Consider the following 21,411-nt stretch of genomic DNA (forward strand, 5'->3'; position numbering starts at 1 on the left):
CCGCGTGGCCCTTGCGGCAGTGGCATAGCCAGACCTGAGATTTTGGGTGGGTCCAAAGCTAATAAGGGTGGGCATTGTGTATATAGATATGAGTAGTGTGATACTACAAAATAATGCCTTAGAATGCACTTAAAGTTGGATTTCTAAGCAGTCTGCCAAACAGCTGCCCTGCATCAACACAACCACATACATACTTAATGGAAAAATTGATATTTTTAAATATAATTACATTATCCCATATCTTAAAATTGACCAGACATAAGTCTACTACAAAGGCAAATCTCTCAACACACATGGCAGGATCCTGCAATATAATTACATAGGAAAAATGTATTCAAATTCTGATAGCACCTCAATAATATCAATACAAAATCCCTTCACTGCCAGGTACTTTATGAAACCTGCAAAGAAGTTAGGGGAAGAAAAGGCAAGGATGTCAATTAATGGTGGTTCTCAGACATCACCAGGTATTGATAGATGGAGACAGAAGGAGATATTGCCTGGTTAAGTGCGTGAAGTCCTCCGTGCAATCTGATCCACTGTACATTGAAGTTCTACAAAAATACATAAGTGTCCTGTCAGCACTCCTATGTTAACCCTACACTGGAATGAATGAAACCCTTCCCGCCCCACGTCTTGCTTTCCTATGCTTCACATATAGAAACCATACGCTGACCAGGATGAATTGACCAACCATCTGTCACCCATAGACGCTAGAAGGAAGAGATATGACCTATTACAATAAAAGATCATAAGTCAGAAGACTTGATTATAAGTACAAGGCTCACCTTTGCTAGCAAATCCGCGTGTGTGACTTTAGGCCGGGAACTCGATTGAAGCCTTGCTGAACAACACCACTGCTGGCACGGCCGACTGACCGATGTGATGCAGCAGCACAGTATTGCAGTGCCACCACCGGGCCCCTCTTGTAGGCCGCACCCGGGGAATCTTGCCCCTCTCAGCGGCCTTGCTCGCAGGTTCCATGCTAATAAACAATCAAGGCAGAGGCGCGGGACTGCGGCTCTCTGCCTGCCGCTACTGTTTCCTGTACCGATCCTGCCTCTTCTGAGGTAAACTTCCGGGCTGGCACAGGAAGCAGTAGCGGCAGGCAGAGAGCCGCGGTCCCACACCTCTGCCTTGGTTATTAGCGAGGACACGGTGAGGTGCAACTGCAGGGATTGTTCTGCATGGCGATTGTTGTTTGATGTAAATCTGTTGCTGGACTAGAGGCACGGCTGCGAATGAAAGGCCGTGCAGCTGCAATTGGAGGGTTACAAAAGACTGGGTGGGCCTGAACAGAGATTGGCCCTGTTTCACACTCTCTCTCCTCCCTCCACTCTCAGTTTCTACCCCCTTTTACTTCCCTTCCCTCTCCTTCTCACCCACCCACCCACTGACCTCACATGCCTTCCTGATCTTCTATTAGTAGAAGCCTAGAATCCTGCATGAGTATAGCTGGTGTCTCTTTCATTTGTGGATCCTGGAAAACCCCATCAGCTTTTCTGATGACCCCACACATGAATTAAAAAAAAAATCTTTCTAGGGTCAAATCATCTGTGGGGGAGGGGGAGTATAGTGTGTTAGAAAAAAAATAGCTCTGTGTGCTGTAATTTGAGTGGGGCTGGATTCAAGCCTAAACAACACAGGTATGTGGCTAGGGGTGCCTCATTCTGAAGGTGTGCAAAAAGTGGGGCTTAGGACCCCCCCTCTCTTCATTCCATGAGGGACTCCCCTCCACATCAATCCTCTGCCTATGGAGACAATAACACAGTAAAACCCCAAAGGTGACTAGGACCTATCTTATGTTTGGATAGGATTACTGTGAACCGACCTGAAATCTAATCGGCAAACATACTGGGACAGCTAATAGAGCTTAGCTCTTTTCCCTTTCCTCTGATGCACCGCTTCTTCCCTTCAACTCCTCCTAAAATGTTATCTGTTTATTTGTTACATTTGTATCCCACATTTTCCCACCTATTTGTAGGCTCAGTGTGGCTTACATGGTACCAGAGAGGCATTTGCAGACTCCAGTGTAAACAAATACAAAGTGATGATTGTGGTAAGATAAAGTTCATGTGGCACAGCCACACTAGGGAATCGTACAACGAAAGTGTTGTGTTATGTCCTTTACGTATTTTAGTATTAGTGTGTTGTAGAAATTGGCATTTATGTTTGGTTGGTAGGGTATGCCTTTTTGAACAGGTTAGTTTTTAATGATTTCCGGAAGTTTAGGTTATCATTATTCCTTCCCTAAATTCACACTTCGGTCACTCAGAGCCAGGTTCAGATTTTACTGACCTCATTATGACTCCTTTTTGTATGCTTATTCGAATTTTGGTTTTGTAGTTTATGATTATTGTATCGTAAATTGCTTTGATCTTTTAATATGTTTAGCATATGGTTTCTGCTTTTCTTAGAGTTCCTAGGCATGACCATATATCTCCTTTGCAAGAATAATTTTTAAAATGTTACTTTGTTTTTAAGATTTTAGAGGGCTTCTGCCCATCCAAATTAACTTCATTACTCTCACTAGTGAATGATGGAAGGGCACGACACATTTGTAACTATCTTATGCTGACAGCATGTGGGAAAGAGGAATCCGAACTATAGTTTTGTGATGGAAGGTTCCACGTTAGGAGCAGTGGTGTTCCTAGGGTGGCTGACACCCGGGGCGGATCGGCGATGCACCCCTCCCCCCCGGCGAAAGGCCACCCCCACCGGTGCAGCGCGACCTCCCCCCCTACCCCAGGCATAAGGCCACCTCCCCTCCCCCCGGCAAAAGGACCCCCCCCGGGGGCATTTTTACCTGCTGGGAGTAACCTGTTCTGGGGCAGAGGGAGCACGGAACGAGCAGAGCAGACAGGTGCGCGGCACCCCCCCCCCCCCAGTGGCGTGCACCTGGGGCGGACCGCACCCACCGCCCCTTCTAGGAACGCCACTGGTTAGGAGTCACCACCTAGGAAAAGGATTTAGGTGTCATTGTTGATGATACGTTGAAACCCTCTGCTCTGCTCAAGATGTTATAATGCACCTCAAATGTTGTGTTCAATTGTGGTCACAGCATCTCAAAAAAAGATATAGCAGAATTAGAAAAGGTACAGAGAAGGGCGACAAAAACGATAAAGGGGATGGGACGACTTCCCTATGAGGAAAGGCTGAAGGGGCTAGGGCTCTTCAGCTTGGAGAAAAGGCGGCTGAGGGGAGATATGAAAGAGGTCCTGCTGCAGTATGTGCAGCCCTTGTCACTCCTTGTGTGTGATCCTGCCTCAGTTAATCTTGGAAGAAAGCTTAGCTCCTGTTACTCTCTGCCTGCTCCATTTGCTTACCTGCAAGTTCTTTTTGTTTTTGCAGGAGGGTTTTCTATTCCCTTTAGACACTGTCTCTCTCCTGGGAGGAAAGCTGGACTGAGGTGCTGGCTAGAGGACTCTGCTGTTCTACAACATTTTGAAGCCCTGCCTATGGGCAGATGGAACAAACAGCAGCTGCACCCGCTCAGCTCTAGGAAAGGAGTTCAAGAGGGGACGAGCAGTATCAGTTTAAGTTTATTGAAAAATCTACAGGTCTTTACCATCGGCCACTAGCTGTGCAGGAACAACTAATTCTGGAAAAAGAGATGGAGCTTTACAAGGAAGTTTACAAAAGCACTGTGCGACCTGTCTTGTGCCCGACCCTGGCAATCTGGCTGAGTTTTCCTGTTGGTTTAGGGTGGCACTGCTTTTAGCAGGGCACAGACTTATTCCACCAGACAAAAAATTGCTTACTAGTCCAAACTGTCTGAGGACCCTGCAGTTTCACTCTGCCTTCCCCTTCCTTTGCTCTGATGGATGCAAATTTAGAAGACAGCTGATGGAAAGCCTGGGCTTCCTTGGTTGGAGCAGGTGCACTGGCTCATGGATAATTCAGTGACACAACTGGTGACAGGAAAATCATAAGTACCCACCTTGGGACAGATCGAAGGTCCATCAAGCCCAGCATCCTGTTTCCTACAGTAGCCAATTCAGGTCACAAATACCTGGCAAGATCCCGAAAAAGTTCAATACATTTTATGCTGCTTATCCCAGAAATAAGCAGTGGATTTTCCCCAAGTCAATTTTAATAATGGTCTATGGACTTTTCCTTTAGGAAGCCTTCCAAACCTCTTTTAAACCCCGCTAAGCTAACCACCTTTACCACATCCTCTGGCAACCAAGTACAGAGTTTAATTACACATTAAATGAAGAAAACTTTTCTCCAATTTGTTTTAAATTTACTTTGTAGCTTCATCGCATGTCCCCTAGTCCTAATATTTTTGGAAAGAGTCAACAAACAATTCACGTCTACCCATTCCACTCCACTCATTATTTTATTGAGTAAGGCAAATATTATACCTACATTAGCACCATTGCACTGGCTGCCAATTGTCTTATAGAATTGAATTTAATGTTCTTACATTGATTGTTAATGCATTGAATAATGCAGGTCCATCTCTGCTTGCTTCTGCTCTTAAAATTTATAAAGCTACATGTTCTCTCAGGTCCGAGAACAAGTACTCAGTGGATGTTCCAAGTTTTCGACAAGGAGCAGCTGCATTGAAAGCAAGACAAACTCTAAGAATCATCAGTATCAACATTTTCCTCCAGGAGGAATGGGCCATCTTCAAATATAGGCCATTTACCCTTGGATGATCAAGGAAGGATTCTAGAGTCTAGAATATGACCACCTCACTAACCCTGACATGCTTGGATTTTTTTTTTTTGGGGGGGGGGGGGTGATTTAGGTACAGGGAAGTGCCCAGATCAAAGAGATACTTTCTCTTACTTTGCTTAGGAATACGTTTAATTATAAATAATTTCAACACTGCATTATGAATTGAAACGCTATGATTATTTATTTAGAAGGCCGGCCGGTCAGCCAGTAAAGATTAGCACCCACATCCTGCATGGTAGCACAATACCATCTTCAAACGTTACATCAAAGGAAAACCTGTGAATGTTTCAATTAAAAGTGAAAGGCTGTTTCTTATACATTTATCATCATAGTGTATATCATTCTGTTCCCACGTACAGCATTTCTTTTTCAAGCGTCCCACAGTCTTGAGTACGGGAAAATCACTTTGGACTGGAGACTATTTTTCTCTAGTCCAATTAACCCTTGCTATACCTGTGGACACTGGCCCTATAATTTACATTGACACTTCTAGCTCTCTGGTCGTGCGTATAGATGCTACCATCTGGCAAGTAAAATGGAGTCAAAGGTACATCACCCAATTTTCAAGGTTTCAGGTGATAGAGTTTGCACAGTCTTGCATTACTCTCCTCCCCGGAAGCTCCGTTCACTGGGTAAATCTCTCTTATCTGCACCCTTCTTCTCCACCGCTAACTCCAGACTCGGTTCCTTTTATCTTGCTGCACCATATGCCTGGAATAGACTTCCTGAGCCAGTACGTCAAGCTCCATCTCTGGCCGTCTTCAAATCTAGGCTAAATGCCCACCTCTTTGATGCTGCTTTTAAATCCTAACCCTTACTCACTTGTTCAGTACTCATACTTTATCATCCCCACCTTAGTAATTCCCTTATCTCTTATTTGTCCTGTTTGTCTGTCCTAATTAGATTGTAAGCTCTGTTGAGCAGGGACTGTCTCTTCATGTTCAAGTGTACAGCGCTGGGTAATTCTAGTAGCACTATAGAAATGATAAGTAGTAGTAGGGAAGGGGGTGCTGCTCTGCTCTCTAACCCCTCTTAGGTTCATCTTTGAGAACGTGGGCCTGAAGCATATCTTAACCATTAATAAATGTAACCTGGCGGAATACGCTGTATATGAATGTGTGCAGATGAAAAATGTTACACTGAGCTGTTCGTGAGAAGTAGGCATGGAGGTGGGGAAGGGGTAAATCTCTCTTATCTGCACCCTTCTCCTCCACCACTAACTCCAGACTCCGTTCCTTTTATCTTGCTGCACCATATGCTTGGAATAGACTTCTTGAGCCGGTATGTCAAGCTCCATCTCTGGTCATCTTCAAATCTAAGCTAAAAACCCACCTTTTTGATGCTACTTTTAACTCCTAACCCTTTCACTTGTTCAGTACTCATACTTTATCATCCCCACCTTAGTAATTCCCTTATCTCTTATTTGTCCTGTTTGTCTGTCCTAATTAGATTGTAAGCTCTGTCGAGCAGGGACTGTCTCTTCATGTTCAAGTGTACAGTGCTGCGAACATCTCTAGTAGTGCTTTAGAAATGATAAGTAGTAGCACTCTTTGGGATTCCACACAGAATCTTGCTACTCTTTGTCCTTATCCCTTATTTATCCTGTTTGTCTGTCCTAATTAGATTGTAAGCTCTGTTGAGAAGGAACTGTCTCTTCATGTCCAGTGTACAGCGTTGCGTACATCTAGTAGCGCTATAGAAATAAGTAGTAGTACACCCCCACTCCCTCCCCCCTTCTGTTCTGCACACTTTGAAAACAGTGTCAGCTTAGGATCAGGGGATGGAAACACTGGATCAGGGACTACCCAATTGTGCAAAAGCCCTCTCCCTCTTCCTGCTTTGCTCTTTCAGATGCTCCTAACCCTGATTTTTAGGTTTTCCCCGTGTTGTTTTCCACATATCTTGGTGCTTGCAGAAAAATGGGAAATGCCAGCTGGGGAGACAGTCCATGGTGAAGTAACCTTGGGGAACCTACCCCGGCTTTATTCTCCTCTGCTAGGTGCTCTTTCCACTTTCTCACCTCTCAGAGAGGGTGCATAGGTCTGTCATCCTCTTCTGGCATGCTCACCCTTCAGACGATGGAAAGCAACAGTCGAAAAGGACAGCAATTCTGCTGAAATTTGCCATCTCAAGAAAAGAGGGCAGCTCCTAAAGAATTTTTGTGTATCAAAAGTATTTGACCCTACGGATTGACCGTCTCAAATTTACACCCGCACCCCCCCCCCCTTTTCAGTGAAGAGTACAGACTAGGTACTTTTACTCCCATGCAGGGCAGGGCTAGCGGAGGGAACCACAGTTGTACAGATAATTTTGGATTCTTGTTTGCATTACAAGACGGAGAGACTTGCTGACCTGAACATGTATACCCTGGAGGAAAGGTGAAACAGGGGTGATATAGTAACATAGTAGATGACGGCAGAAAACGACCTGCATGGTCCATCTAGTCTGCCCACGATAAACTCATATGTGTATACCTTACCTTGATTTGTACCTGTCTTTTTCAGGGCACAGACCGTATAAGTCTGTCCAGCAGTATTTCCCGCCTCCCAACCACCAGTCCCGCCTCCCATCACCGGCTCTGGCACAGACCCCGTATAAGTCTGCCCTCCCCTATCCTAGCCTCTCAACCACCAACCCCTCTTCCCCCCGCCACCCAATTTCAGCTAAGCTTCTGTGGATCCATTCCTTCTGCACAGGATTCCTTTATGCCCATCCCACGCATGTTTGAATTCCGTTACCGTTTTCATCTCCACCACCTCCCGCGGGAGGGCATTCCAAGCGTTCACCACCCTCTCTGTGAAGAAATACTTCCTGACATCTTTCCTGAGTCTGCCCCCTTTCAATCTCATTTCATGTCCTCTCGTTCTACCGCCTTCCCATCTCCGGAAAAGATTCGTTTGCGGATTAATACCCTTCAAATATTTGAACGTCTGTATCATATCACCCCTGTTCCTCCTTTCCTCCAGAGTATACATGTTCAGGTCAGCAAGTCTCTCTTCATACGTCTTGGAATGCAACTCCCATACCATCCTCATAGCTTTTCTTTGTACCGCTTCCATTTTTTTAACATCCTTCGCAAGGTACGGCCTCCAAAACTGAACACAATACTCCAGGTGGGGCCTCACCAACGTCTTATACAGGGGCATTAAAACCTCCTTTGTTCTGCTGGTCACACCTCTCTCTATACAGCCTAGCAACCTTCTCGCTACGGCCACCGCCTTGTCGCACTGTTTCGTCGCCTTCAGGTCCTCAGATACTATCACCCCAAGATCCCTCTCCCCGTCCGTGTCTATCAGGCTCTCCCCACCTAACACATATGCCTCCCTTGGATTTCTACTCCCTAAGTGCATCACTTTGCATTTCTTTGCATTGAATTTTAATTGCCAAACGTTAGACCATTTTTCTAGCTTCTTCAGATCTTTTTTCATGTTTTCCACTCCCTCCGGGGTGTCCACTCTGTTGCAAATCTTGGTGTCATCCGCAAAAAGGCAAACTTTACCTTGTAACCCTTCGGCAATGTCACTCACAAATATATTGAACAGAATGGGCCCCAGCACTGATCCCTGAGGCACTCCACTACTCACCTTTCCCTCCTCCGAGCGAACTCCATTTACCACCACCCTCTGGCGTCTGCCCGTCAACCAGTTCCTAATCCAGTTCACCACTTCGGGTCCTATCTTCAGCCCTTCTAGTTTATTCAAGAGCCTCCTGTGGGGAACCGTGTCAAAAGCCTTGCTGAAATCTAAGTAGATGACGTCCATAGCACGTCCTTGATTTAATTCTCCTGTCACCCAGTCAAAGAATTTAATGAGATTTGTTTGGCACGATTTCCCTCTGGTGAAACCATGTTGTCTCGGATCTTGCAACTTATTGGTTTCCAGGAAATTCACTATCCTTTCCTTCAGCATGGCTTCCATTACTTTTCCAATAACCGAAGTGAGGCTTACCGGCCTGTAGTTTCCAGCTTCTTCCCTATCCCCACTTTTGTGAAGAGGGACCACCTCCGCCGTTCTCCAATCCCTCGGAACCTCTCCCGTCTCCAAGGATTTATTAAACAATTCTTTAAGAGGACCCGCCAGAACCTCTCTGAGCTCCCTCAGTATTCTGGGGTGGATCCCATCCGGCCCCATGGCTTTGTCCAACTTTAGCTTTCCAAGTTGTTCATACACACTCTCTTCCGTGAACGGTGCTCTATCCACTTCATTCTCAGGTGTACTTTTGCCAGTCCCTCTCGGTCCTTCCCCAGGATTTTCTTCAGTAAAAACAGAACAAAAATATCTATTTAGCAAATTGGCTTTTTCTTCATCATTTTCTACATAGCGTTTTGCTGTATCTTTTAGTCTCACAATCCCCTTTTTAGTCTTTCTCCTTTCACTAATATACCTGAAGAAGTTTTTGTCTCCCCTCCGTACATTTCTAGCCATTTGTTCTTCCGCTTGCGCCTTTGCCAGACGTACCTCTCTCTTGGTTTCTTTCAGTTTCATCCGGTATTCCTCCCCGTGTTCCTCTCAGGGGCGTATCTGAACTGCGGCGGTAGGGGGGGCCAGGGCCAGAGTGAGGGGGCACATTATAGCCCCCCCCCCCGCCGCTGCCATTGCCAACCTCCCCCCGCCGTTGCTGTCGCCTACCTTCGCTGGTGGGGGACCCCAACCCCCGCCAGCCGAGGTCCGCGTCCTCCTGCCGCTGCCGGCTGCCTTTAAAAGAATTCCGTCAGCTGGCGGGGGACCCCCAACCCCCGCCAGCCAAGCCGAGGTCCTTTCATTTCTTCCACTAAAGCTGGCGCCGAAAGTTTCTTTTGAGTCTGACGTCGCTGCACGTTGTACGTGCAGGACGTCAGACTCAGAAACAGAATGAGCTTCATTCTGTTTCCGAGTCTGACGTCCTGCACGTACAACGTGCAGCGATGTCAGACTCAAAAGAAACTTTCGGCGCCAGCTTTAGTGGAAGAAATGAAAGGACCTCGGCTTGGCTGGCGGGGGTTGGGGGTCCCCCGCCAGCTGACGGAGTTCTTTTAAAGGCAGCCGGCAGCAGCAGGAGGACGCGGACCTCGGCTGGCGGGGGTTGGGGTCCCCCCCCAGCGAAGGTAGGCGAGCAACGGAGGGGGAGGGTTGGTAGCGGTAGGGGGGTCCAGGGCGAAATCTGCGGGGGCCCAGGCCCCTGAGGCCCCACGCAGATACGCCCCTGGTTCCTCTACTTGAGATTTTTTGTATTTCTGGAATGCTAACTCTTTAGCCTTTAGTTTCTCAGCCACTTGCTTTGAAAACCATATCGGTTTCCTTTTTCTCTTGCTTTTATTTACTCTCCTTACATAAAGGTCTGTGGCCCTGTTTATTACTTCTTTCAGCTTGGACCACTGTCCTTCCACGTGTTGTGCGTTCTCGCAGCCCATCAGCTCCTTCCTCAGGTATTCCCCCATTTTGTTAAAGTCAGTTCGCTTGAAGTCCAGGACTTTGAGTTTAGAGTGGCCGCTAACCACATGAGCCGTTATATCAAAACAAACCGTTTGATGGTCACTGCTTCCCAGGTGCGCAGCCACTCGAACATTTGACACACTATCCCCATTTGTGAGTACCAGATCCAGCGTCGCTCCTTCCCTTGTGGGTTCCGTCACCATTTGTCTGAGCAGAGCACTTTGGAAAGCATCCACAATCTCTCTACTTCTTTCAGATTTCGCAGAAGGAACCTTCCAATCTACATCCGGCAGATTAAAATCTCCCAACAGCACCTCTCTTTTCTTCCCCAACTTCTGAATATCAGCGATCAGATCTTTATCCAGTTCCTCCAATTGTGTCGGGGGTCTGTAGACAACACCCACGTGGACCAAGGTTTTATCCTCTCTTTTTAAGGTGATCCAAATCGCTTCTTCCTTTCCCCACTTCCCTGTCATTTCAGTTGCTGCGATATCATTTCTCACATACAGAGCTACTCCTCCACCTTTACGTCCCTCTCTATCCTTCCTAAAAAGATTATAGCCTGGTATGTTTACATCCCATTCATGGGAACCATTGAGCCATGTCGTTCAAATATTTGAAAGGTATTAATCCGCAAACGAACCTTTTCCGGATATGGGAAGGCGGTAGAACTAGAGGACATGAAATGAGGCTTATTTTTGTTTCTGGAAACAACTGAGGTCTCATTTATTTTCTAAATTTCTGTTATGAATTTGTAGGAACTCCTGTGGTAATGTAGCTATTTGGTAATTATTGTATTTACCTATTATAGTTTTAACCTGTTTTGAACAAACAACAGCATCAAATTTAGAAAAGCCAGCACCGAGGACCACGTGATGCGGTGGACGCAGCGGCAGTAAATCTGTGCTGCTCCGAGGGACCCACCCGAACTTAACCTCCTAACACCTGTAAAACCCTCCAAAACTCACCACCAGACTTACAGGAGCATCGGCGAAGGTGCATGGAACAATATTTCGCACCCATGCCGATCGCTAGCACTAGGAAGAGTGCAAAAAACGAGAAAGAAAAACTGCTCGGGCCCAATGCGGAAAACAAGATGGCGGCCGTGTCTCCTCGCGGTGAGGCAGAATTCTCCGCCAGACAATTAGAACAGCTTGTAGCGGCCATCGGCAAAGCACTAGAGCCCCGATTTTTGTCTTTGGAGGAAAGACTGGGGAAGTTTGATGGGCTACTAGAGGAGACCACGACCAGAACCGCAGAGGCGGAGAAACGCATTTCAACTCTAGAAGACGGATGGCACCGTTGGGAGCCTGAACTCCTCAGCCTTAAAAAAAAACTGGCAAATCAGGCAGAGAAGCTTGATGACTATGAGAATAGAGCAAGGCGTAATAACCTCCGCCTGATTGGCCTTCCTGAAAGCATACCCGAAAGAAACCTTGGCCCTATGCTGGAAGCTTGGTTATCGAAGGAATTTGCGCTATCGGATAGCAGAGGGCCTCTCTGCATTGAGCGCGCCCATAGATTGGGAAGAACCCGACAGAATGACCAGCGGCCCAGAGTTGTGATAATAAAAATACATAACTACCTCCATAAAGAGGAGATCCTCAGAGGGTACCGACAGAAAAGAGAATCCTTGAGATATGATGGATCTCAAGTGCGTATTTTTCAAGATTACACTACCAGCGTGCAGGATAGAAGGAAGAAATTTCACCCGATTTGCTCAGCGTTAGTGGAGCGGAATTCAAGATTTATGCTGACATACCCAGCCACGCTAAAGATCCTGCACGCGGGGAAGTGGGTTCCCTTCACATCTGACCAGATGGCTTTACAATTTATCAATCGTGAAATGAAACAGGAGGGAGAACCCACTTGATTTTGCTCTACACATGATAATAGTTATGGAAGAACGATGATATACAAAGATGACTGGTAAAAATGGTGATAAGAAGTTGGCATGTATGGAGGGACTTAATATAAACATGTGCATATTATGTATGTAAGGAAGGGGGTTGGGGGAGGGTGGGGACCTTTGCATGTTGTGGTCTCACCTAGATGGGATTTGTTCTGTTAGAGGGCAGGGGGGGTTATAGGGGAGGGCAAGAAGGGGGGGGGGTTAAAGGGGGGTTGGATCGAAGGGTAAGGGGGAGGAACTCAAATGGTATCCGTTCTCGCGCAGGGTGTGTCAGGGACGTAACAAGGTCTCCCATTTGTAGCGTTGCACATCCCTGGGGGGAGCTGGGACTCCTGGGGATTGTTAAGATAATATCCTTGATGGTATTAATGGAACAGAGGAAATATTAAGCGTCCTGGAGTAAAGATTTTATCATGGAATGTTTCTGGTATTACATCACCTGTGAAGCGTTATAAGATCCTGACTCAAATAAAACGGCAAGGAATAGATATAGCATGTTTACAGGAAACAAAATTGTCTGATATAGAACATGGGAAACTCCGTCAACAGTGGGTGGGTGAAAGCCACTTCTCCTCCTCAGGTAGCAGAAGGAGCGGGGTTGCCATTTTGATATGCAAAGGCCTGCCCTGCACAACGGAGCTAGTGCACAAAGACACTGAAGGTCGTATTGTACTAGTACGGGTTAACTACCAAGGGCAAAAGTTTTATATATGTGCAGTATATGCCCCAAACTCATATAGCCCAAAATTTTTTCAGTCCCTTATAGCGTTAGGGTTGCAACATACCGATGCCCCTTGGGTATGGGCAGGCGATTTTAATCAAGTATAAGACCCGGCTTTGGATAGGTCTTCTTCTACAGCCATCCCTGGGGTGGGCAAAGGGAAAGGAATACCAACACTCTGTAAACACCTGCAGTTAATTGATCCATGGCGCTCCCTTCATCCCACCATAAAAGATTACACACACCAATCTAAAGTTCATCAATCTTGGTCCAGAATTGATTATATATTAATATCACAATCCTGGTTCTTTAAGGTCCAGAAGGCCACTATTGGCCCGATGGAGGTTTCGGACCATAATATGATATGGATGGAGCTTGACCTGGGAGGGGGAGGTAGGGTAGGCGGCCAATGGAGATTTCCTGCTTACTTATATCACGATAAGCAACTATTAGAACACTTGCAAGAGAAATGGCAGTTGTATGAAGACACGAATCTAGCTTCATGTGACTCGCCCATAATATTCTGGGAAGCCTCTAAAGTGGTTATGAGGGGGGAAGTGATAGCATTCCAAAGTGCCAGGAAAAAACGCTTAGCAGCTGGTATAATGCGGTTAGACAAGGAATATGTGAAAGCAAAGAAGAAATACTTGGGCAATCCTACCCCAATTAACAGGGACTTGATGTCAGCGGCACTGGTAGCATTAAACTCTCTCTTACACGAGCAAGCTATGAAACAGATGGTAGCCAGGCGCCTGAATTTTCAACGATTTGGGAACAAATCGGGTAAAATGTTGGCAAAGATAGCTAAGACACACAACTCCCAAAGATTTATCCCAGTGATTAAGAACTCTAAGGGGGAAAGGTTTACACAATTACAAGATATAGTAGACACCTTCCATGGATACTTTATGGAGATGTATGTTGCTCAAGATAGATTCCAAGGCCCCCTTATCAAAGATTACCTAGAAGATGCAAAAATGCCCCAGATAACAGAGGCGGCCCGTCAAACATTGTCTGCCCCGCTTCAGGCACAGGAAGTGCTTAAAGTAATAAAAGCCATGCAGTTGGGATCTGCACCGGGTGTGGATGGTTTCCCTAATGAATATTACAAAATGTTAACACCACAGCTGATCGGAGCCTTAGTAGAATATTTTGATGCTGTGGTGGACAGGGGATTTTTTTCACCAAAAGAAAATGAGGCATTGATTACGTTAATCCCCAAACCAGGCAAAGCTAAAGACCAAGTGGAATCCTACAGACCGATCTCATTAATAAATGTAGATATCAAGATTTTGTCCCGAATATTGGCAAATAGACTAACAACTTATATTCCAGAGTTGATTGGTGAACATCAGGTGGGGTTTATGAAAGGCAGACAAGCGGTTAAACAGGTACGAAAGGCCCTATTAGCGGTGGCGCATGGACAGGCTACGGGTGACCCATTGATACTGGTCAGCTTAGATGCGGCTAAGGCATTTGACAAGGTCAACTGGGACTATTTGTTTCAAGTACTGCAATATATTGGATTGGGTGGTTGGATTATAGAAGCAATAAGGGTGCTTTATAAAAACAACACAGCAAGACTACTGGTCAATGGGATCACCTCCAGACACTTTCGAGTGGAACGTGGTACCAGACAAGGCTGCCCGTTGTCCCCTATATTGTTTCTTTTATATTTAGAACCTCTTTTGCGTACAATTATACTAGACCCAGATATACAAGGGGTTACACTGCATGGGAATTTAATAAAAATATTGGCCTTTGCTGATGATATGTTTCTCACCCTTACCCAACCACAGATTTCAGTGTCCCGACTGTTAGAAACAATAGATGAGTTTGGGTTTTTTTCGGGCTTGCAATTAAATTTGCAGAAGTCGACAGCTCTCCCGGTACAGGAGGCGGTGTGACTGGAGTGGGAGGGTCAGTTTCCTTTTCAATGGGCGGAAGGGACACTTAAATATTTAGGGGTATACATACCAAGAGATCTAGCAAACTTATATAAAGAAAACATAGACCCTTTGAAGAAACGCACGGGAGAGTTGCTACAGGGTTGGCAGGGCTTGCCTGTGTCCTTGAAGGGAAGAGTCGCCATGTATAATATGTTTATTTTTCCTAGATGGACATATGTTTTTCAAATGATCCCTGCTACATTGGGATACAAAGAGGAGAGGTGGCTATATAAAATACTTAATGGTTTCCTGTGGCGGGGCAAAAGGGCACGCATAGGATTAAAGAAACTCATGAGACCACATTTGAAAGGGGGGCTGGGATTACTTGACCTAAAACTTATAACAATGGCTTGTAACTTGCGCCATTTATCCGATTGGTTCCGCTCGAGGGAATTTTTTTCTTGCACCAATGTAGAAACTTCCCTGATGGCTCCAATGGGGTTTGCATACTGGCTCCATGCTCCATCGGAACAGATACCAGCATTGGGACCCTATGGGTTTATTGTAAATCCCTTGCGTAAAACATGGAAATGGTTGGGCAGGACATACAATTGGAATAGTGGAATCACACCACTATTACCTTTTAGGGGTAATCTAGCATTTCCAGAGGGAGGAAGCTCAATGTTATTTAAGAAATGGGACCTCTGTGGTATTTACTATTTATTTCAAGTAGTGTCTGAGACTGGAACTATCAAAACATTCCAAGCCCTGTGTGCAGAGTTTGGTCTAGGACAGAAGGATTATTTCCCATACCTGCAACTCAGTCATTATATTAGATCATTGTCTGCAATGGACCTCGCACAACAAAAGTGGGAATCCCTAAGTGAACTACTAGACTTGGAAGCCCAATTAAAAGTACCGCTTCGGTATTTACATCACCATCTTAGAGACCTTCAGGGGACTTTGGACTACACATTAGTATCATAGCAGTGGCACCAAGAGTTGAGGTGGAAACCGGACCCAAAACAGATTAAGCTGTGCTTGACCAGTGTATACCGGGTGACAGAGAATGTGGCATGGCAGGAAATACAATTTAAATTTATTATGCGCTTATATATATCACCACATAGAGCTTATAGAGCAACATTGAGATCTACAGATGATTGCCCCAAATGCGGGCAAACAGGAGCCTCTCTGGGACATATGTTTTGGTTCTGTGCAATGCTGACTCCCTTTTGGACAAGTATAGGACAGCAAACCTCACAGATGTGGAAGGTACACTGGCAACCAGCACCCGGTCAACTATTTGACGTATACAACATTCGTGGCACGTCACCGGAGGGCCTCAAAGCTTTTTTGAAAAAAGCGGTATTGATGGGCAAGAGAGTTATTCTACAATTGTGGATACAACCGGAACCACCTGGAATACCACAATGGCGAGGAGCAATGATGTATTGCTGCATGCTAGAGAAGAAGAGAGTGGGAGACTTGGCTTCGAGGAGGGGAGACCAGTTTTGCAAAACGTGGCTACCATTTTGGGACACACTGACACCCATGGCGAGAAGTAGGATTTTGAACTGTTAATAAGATCGGTAGGGAGGGTGGGAGTGGGATGGGGGGAGGTTGGGGGGAGAGGGAGAAAATGTAAAATTGATGACTATATCTGTAATGATTATCCATAGTTTGTACAGTGCGGGGTGTAATGTCACTGATGCACCTTGTTTATAGCTCATCAATAAAAATTGTATATATAAAAAAAAAAAAAAGAAAACCCAGCACCATATACCTAAAACTGAACGTGACCAGTACAAAAATGGAGAAACTAGGTAGCTGATCCTTAATCACAGCCCAAATAAACACATAATCACACTGAAGTTATAGGTGCAATGTTTTCCCTCCAGACAGTTTATGGGATCCTGCCCCTATCCTTCAGGCCCTGGAGTCTTGGTTAGAGGAAACATCCTTATTGTTTCTTTGAAGTGTGCCCTAGTTAGTGGGAGTTTGTTTTCCATTTGTTCATTTGGCAAACTTGGAAATCATATATCAGTAGCCCTCACCCCCCCCCCCCCCCCCCAAATAAAACCCTTTTCAACATTTTTATCATGAAAAATTCTCTGTTTTCCTAAACGAAATAATTCTTCAAAACTTGGATTGTGAACAGAGGCTAATCCTTTCCTCCTCGACTTTACTTTTGTGCTGAACACACAGATAGTTGTAGAGTCTGACTCAACACGTTGGCTTCATCAATGAAGAAAAAACAGTCAACTTCACAACTGTATCTCCATTCAGTCTCGGTTTATTCATGATGGATTTTTTTTTTAATTTATGAGAAAAACATAAAAGTGAAGTCTTTTCCCTCTAGATTTAAACACAGCGCCCAAAGTTTCTGGAGGAAAGGAGGGCATTGTTCATCTTTCTTGGAAGATTGCTAGTGGACACCCAATACTGAAGAGAAAATCTTTAGAAGTGTATAACGTTCAGAATTATAGGCCAATTTCAAATCTGTGCCTTCTGGTGAAATCTTCAGAACAGGTAGTCTTGAAACATAAGAACATAAGAATAGCCATATTGGGTCAAGCCAATGGTCCATCTCGCCCAGTATACTCAGTGCTTTTTTTGTAGAAAAAAAGGTGCCGGTACTCATTGTGGGCGGAGTCACCACATATGACTCCACCCCTATTGTAGCCATACCCACATTTGCCACACCCCTTATACCAGCCATAGTGCATATGAGCAGACATCATTGAAAATATTATACTAGTATAGGAGAAAAAAAAAATAACGTGATGTTTTTCATTATAAATAATTTCTGTAAGCTGTTACAGTTCCAGTATACCCAGTGCAAAATAAGAGAGCAGATGTAAATTCTCAAATTGGACACATTCCAGACACTAAAATGAAAATAAAATGATTTTTTTCTACCTTTGTTGTCTGGTGACTTTGTTTTTCTGATCATGCTGGCTCAGTATCTGATTCTGCTGCTATCTGTCCTCTTAACTCTGTTTCCAGGGCTTCCCTTTCCACTTATTTCTTTACTTTCCTCCTTTCTTCTTCATTTCTTGACTTGCCCTACATCCGTAAGTAAAAGCTGGATCCTCCGCAGACTTGACTGTCCAGTGGATCCAGCTTCTGCCTATTTTCTACATCCATGTAGTTTTTCTCCTCTTTTCCTTTTCCCTCATCTCCTTCCTCACTCTTCCCTCGCCTCCATCCATGTTCACCTCTCTCCTTTCCCTCTCCTCCATCCACCCATGTCAAGCAGCCCTCCTCTCCCCTGCCCTCCATCCACCCATGTCCAGCAACCCTCCTATCCGCCATGCCCTCCCCTGCCATCCACCCATATCCAGCAACCCCCCTGTCCCCCCGCCCTCCACCCATGTCCAGCGGCCCTCCTGTCCTCCATGCCCTCCCCTGCCATCCACCCATGTCCAGCAACCCCCCTGTCCCCCCTGCCCTCCACCCATGTCCAGCAACCCCCCCTGTACCCCCTGCCATCCACCCATGTCCAGCAATTCTCTGTTCCCCCTGCCATCCTCCCATGTCCAGCGACCCTCCTTTCCCCCTTGCCCTCCTCTGCCATCCACCCATGTCCAGCGACCCCCCCGTCCCCCCTGCCATCCACCCATGTCCAGTGATTCTGTCTTCCCCCTGCCATGCACCCATGTCCAGCGACCCTCCTGTCCCCCCTGCCCTCCCCTGCCATCCACCCATGTCCAACGTCTCTCCTCGTTTCCCTGCTCCCCCTCCTTCCAGCTACCCATACCCATCTGAGCCCCCCTCCCTGACCCAGTCCCCACCTGCCTACCAGCTCCGTGCCGATGACCCTCTTCTCCTGTCACCCGGCACCGTGACCCAGCCTTTAAAAAAATCTACAAAGCAGCTGTCTGCCTGTAAAAGAAGAAAAATCACCTAGGCACGGAGCTGGTAGACAGGTGGGGACTGGGTCAGGGAGGGGACCTACAAAAAAAGGTGCTGGTACGCTGTACCGGCACAAAAAAAGCACTGAGTATACTGTTTCCAACAGTAGCCAGGCCAGGTCACAGTACCTGGCAGAAACCCAATTAGTAGCACCATTCCATGCTACCAATCCCAAGGCAAGCAGTAGCTTCCCCATGTCTGTCTCAATAGCAGACTATGGACTTTTCCTCCATGAACTTATCCAGATATGCTAACCAATGTTACTACATCCTCCATCAAAGAGTTCCAGAGTTTAACTATTCATCGAGTGAAAAATTATTTCCTCCTATTTGTTTTAAAACTATTTCCATGTAATTTCATTGTGTCCCCTGGTCTTTGTACTTTTTGCAAGAGTAATTAAATCAATTCACTTCTGCTTGTTCTACACCACTCAGGATTTTGCAGACCGTAATCATAATCCCCCCCCCCCACCAGCCGTCTCTTTTCCAAGTTCTAATTTCTTTAGTCTTTCCTCATACGAGAGGAGCTCCATCCCCTTTTCCATTTTGGTAAACAAACAACTGAAGACTTGGAAAGCACGACATCCAAGACAAACAACATTTAGAAAACTTCATAGCACAGAAACTGTATTAACAGTAGTCATTAGTGAGATCTGAGCACTTCTTAACAGTGGCCATTTAATACTGGCAGTGTCTCTTGACATAACTGTGTCACTTTAGTAGACCCAGACCTTCTTATTAAGAGTTTGGAAACTGTAGGTATCTCTGTTCCCACTTTGGCATGGTTTCAGTCTTTTCTTACGAGTAGATGGTATAAAGTGAGACTAGGAAATAAGATGTCCTTCTGCAACAAAACACCTTTAGATTGTGGAGTTCCATAGGGGTTGGCATTGTTGCCCCTCGTTTTAATGTGTATCCGAGTCCTTTGATTACCCTGATTTATTTATTTATTTGTTACATTTGTATCCTACATTTTCCCACCTATTTGCTGGCTCAATGTGGCTTACATAGTACAGGAGGGTCATTCGCAAACTCCGATGAGAACAAATACAAAGTGAATGTTGTGGTGAGGTAAAGTTTGAGTGGAACAGTCAGCGGAAGAGTTGAGTTATGTCTATTATGTACTTTACTTTTGATGTGTTGCGGAGGATAGGCATTTAAGTTGGATCGGTAGGGTATGCAGGATTCAGGAGCTGGAGCCTAGTGTGTTCTGCTATGATAGAGGCCTATAAAATAATAAATGGAGTGGAATGGGTAGATCTTTACACTATCCCAGCAGTAATCCCCCTATAGAAACACTCCACTCTAAGTTCTTCACATGCCCCCCCCCCCCCTTGCTCTCTCTTTCACACTCTAATATTTGCAGGGTTGATGTCACTTCATCCTGCCTCAGTTAATCTTGGAAGAAAGCTTAGCTCCTGTTACTCTTTGCCTGCTCCATTTGCTTACCTGCAAGTTCTTTTTGTTTTTGCGGGAGGGTTTTCTATTCCCTTTAGACACTGTCTCTCTCCTGGGAGGAAAGCTGGACTGAGGTGCTGGCTAGAGGACTCTGCTGTTCTACAACATTTTGAAGCCCTGCCTATGGGCAGAAGGAACAAACAGCAGCTGCACCTGCTCAGCTCTAGGAAAGGAGTTCAAGAGGGGAGGAGCAGTATCAGTTTAAGTTTATTGAAAAATCTACAGGTCTTTACCATCGGCCACTAGCTGTGCAGGAACAACTAATTCTGGAAAAAGAGATGGAGCTTTACAAGGAAGTTTACAAAAGCACTGTGCGACCTGTCTTGTGCCCGACCCCAAGCAATCTGGCTGAGTTTTCCTGTTGGCTTAGGGTGGCACTGCTTTTAGCAGGGCACAGACTTATTCCACCAGACAAAATTGCTTACTAGTCTAAACTGTCTCAGGACCCTGCAGTTTCACTCTGCCTTCCCCTTCCTTTGCTCTGATGGATGCAAATTTAGAAGACAGCTGATGGAAAGCCTGGGCTTCCTTGGTTGGAGCAGGTGCAATGGCTCATGGATAATTCAGAGACCCAACTGGTGACAGGAAAATCATAAGTACCCACACTGGGACAGATCAAAGGTCCATCAAGCCCAGCATCCTGTTTCCTACAGTAGAGAATTCACGTCACAAATACCTGGCAAGATCCCGAAAAAGTTCAATACATTTTATGCTACTTATCCCAGAAATAAGCAGTGGATTTTCCCCAAGTCCATTTTAATAATGGTCTATGGACTTTTCCTTTAGGAAGCCGTCCAAACCTCTTTTAAACCCCACTAAGCTAACCACCTTTACCACATCCTCTGGCAACAAGTACAGAGTTTAATTACACATTAAGTGAAGAAAACTTTGTAGCTTCATCGCATGTCCCCTAGTCCTAATAGTTTTGGAAAGAGTCAACAAACAATTCACGTCTACCCATTCCACTCATTATTTTAGAGTAAGGCAAATATTATACCTACATTAGCACCATTGCACTGGCTGCCAATTGTCTTATAGAATTGAATTTAATGTTCTTGCATTGATTGTTAATGCATTGAATAATGCAGGTCCATCTCTGCTTGCTTCTGCTCTTAAAATTTATAAAGCTACATGTTCTCTCAGGTCCGAGAACAAGTACTCAGTGGATGTTCCAAGTTTTCGACAAGCAGTAAGGAGCAGCTGTATTGAAAGCAAGACAAACTCTAAGAATCATCAGTATAAACTTTTTCCTCCAGGAGGAATGGGCCATCTTCAAATATAGGCCATTTACCCTTGGATGATCAAGGAAGGATTCTAGAGTCTAGAATATGACCAACTCAGTAACCCTGACATGCTTGGATTTTTTTTTTTTTTGGTGGGGGGGGGGGGGGGGGGTGATTTAGGTACAGGGAAGTGC

General features: G+C 45.5%; 1 protein-coding gene across 2 annotated transcripts in view; it reads right to left on the bottom strand.

Annotated features, from left to right (window-relative positions):
• LOC115466544 (galactoside 2-alpha-L-fucosyltransferase 2-like) overlaps positions 1-20,029 on the bottom strand; it is a 35,886-nt gene extending 15,857 nt beyond the window's left edge. Inside the window, exon 1 of one of the 2 annotated variants that reach the window (XM_030197846.1) lies at positions 19,986-20,029. The gene's annotated coding sequence lies outside the window, so the exon portion shown is untranslated. Of the gene's footprint in view, positions 1-3,326; positions 3,434-19,985 lie in introns of those variants that run through there. The other variant, XM_030197845.1, reaches the window with a different exon arrangement.
• Between the last annotated feature and the right edge of the window lie 1,382 nt (positions 20,030-21,411).

This window comes from Microcaecilia unicolor, chromosome 3, assembly GCF_901765095.1.
Source record: "Microcaecilia unicolor chromosome 3, aMicUni1.1, whole genome shotgun sequence".
Classification (NCBI taxonomy): Eukaryota; Metazoa; Chordata; class Amphibia; order Gymnophiona; family Siphonopidae; genus Microcaecilia; species Microcaecilia unicolor.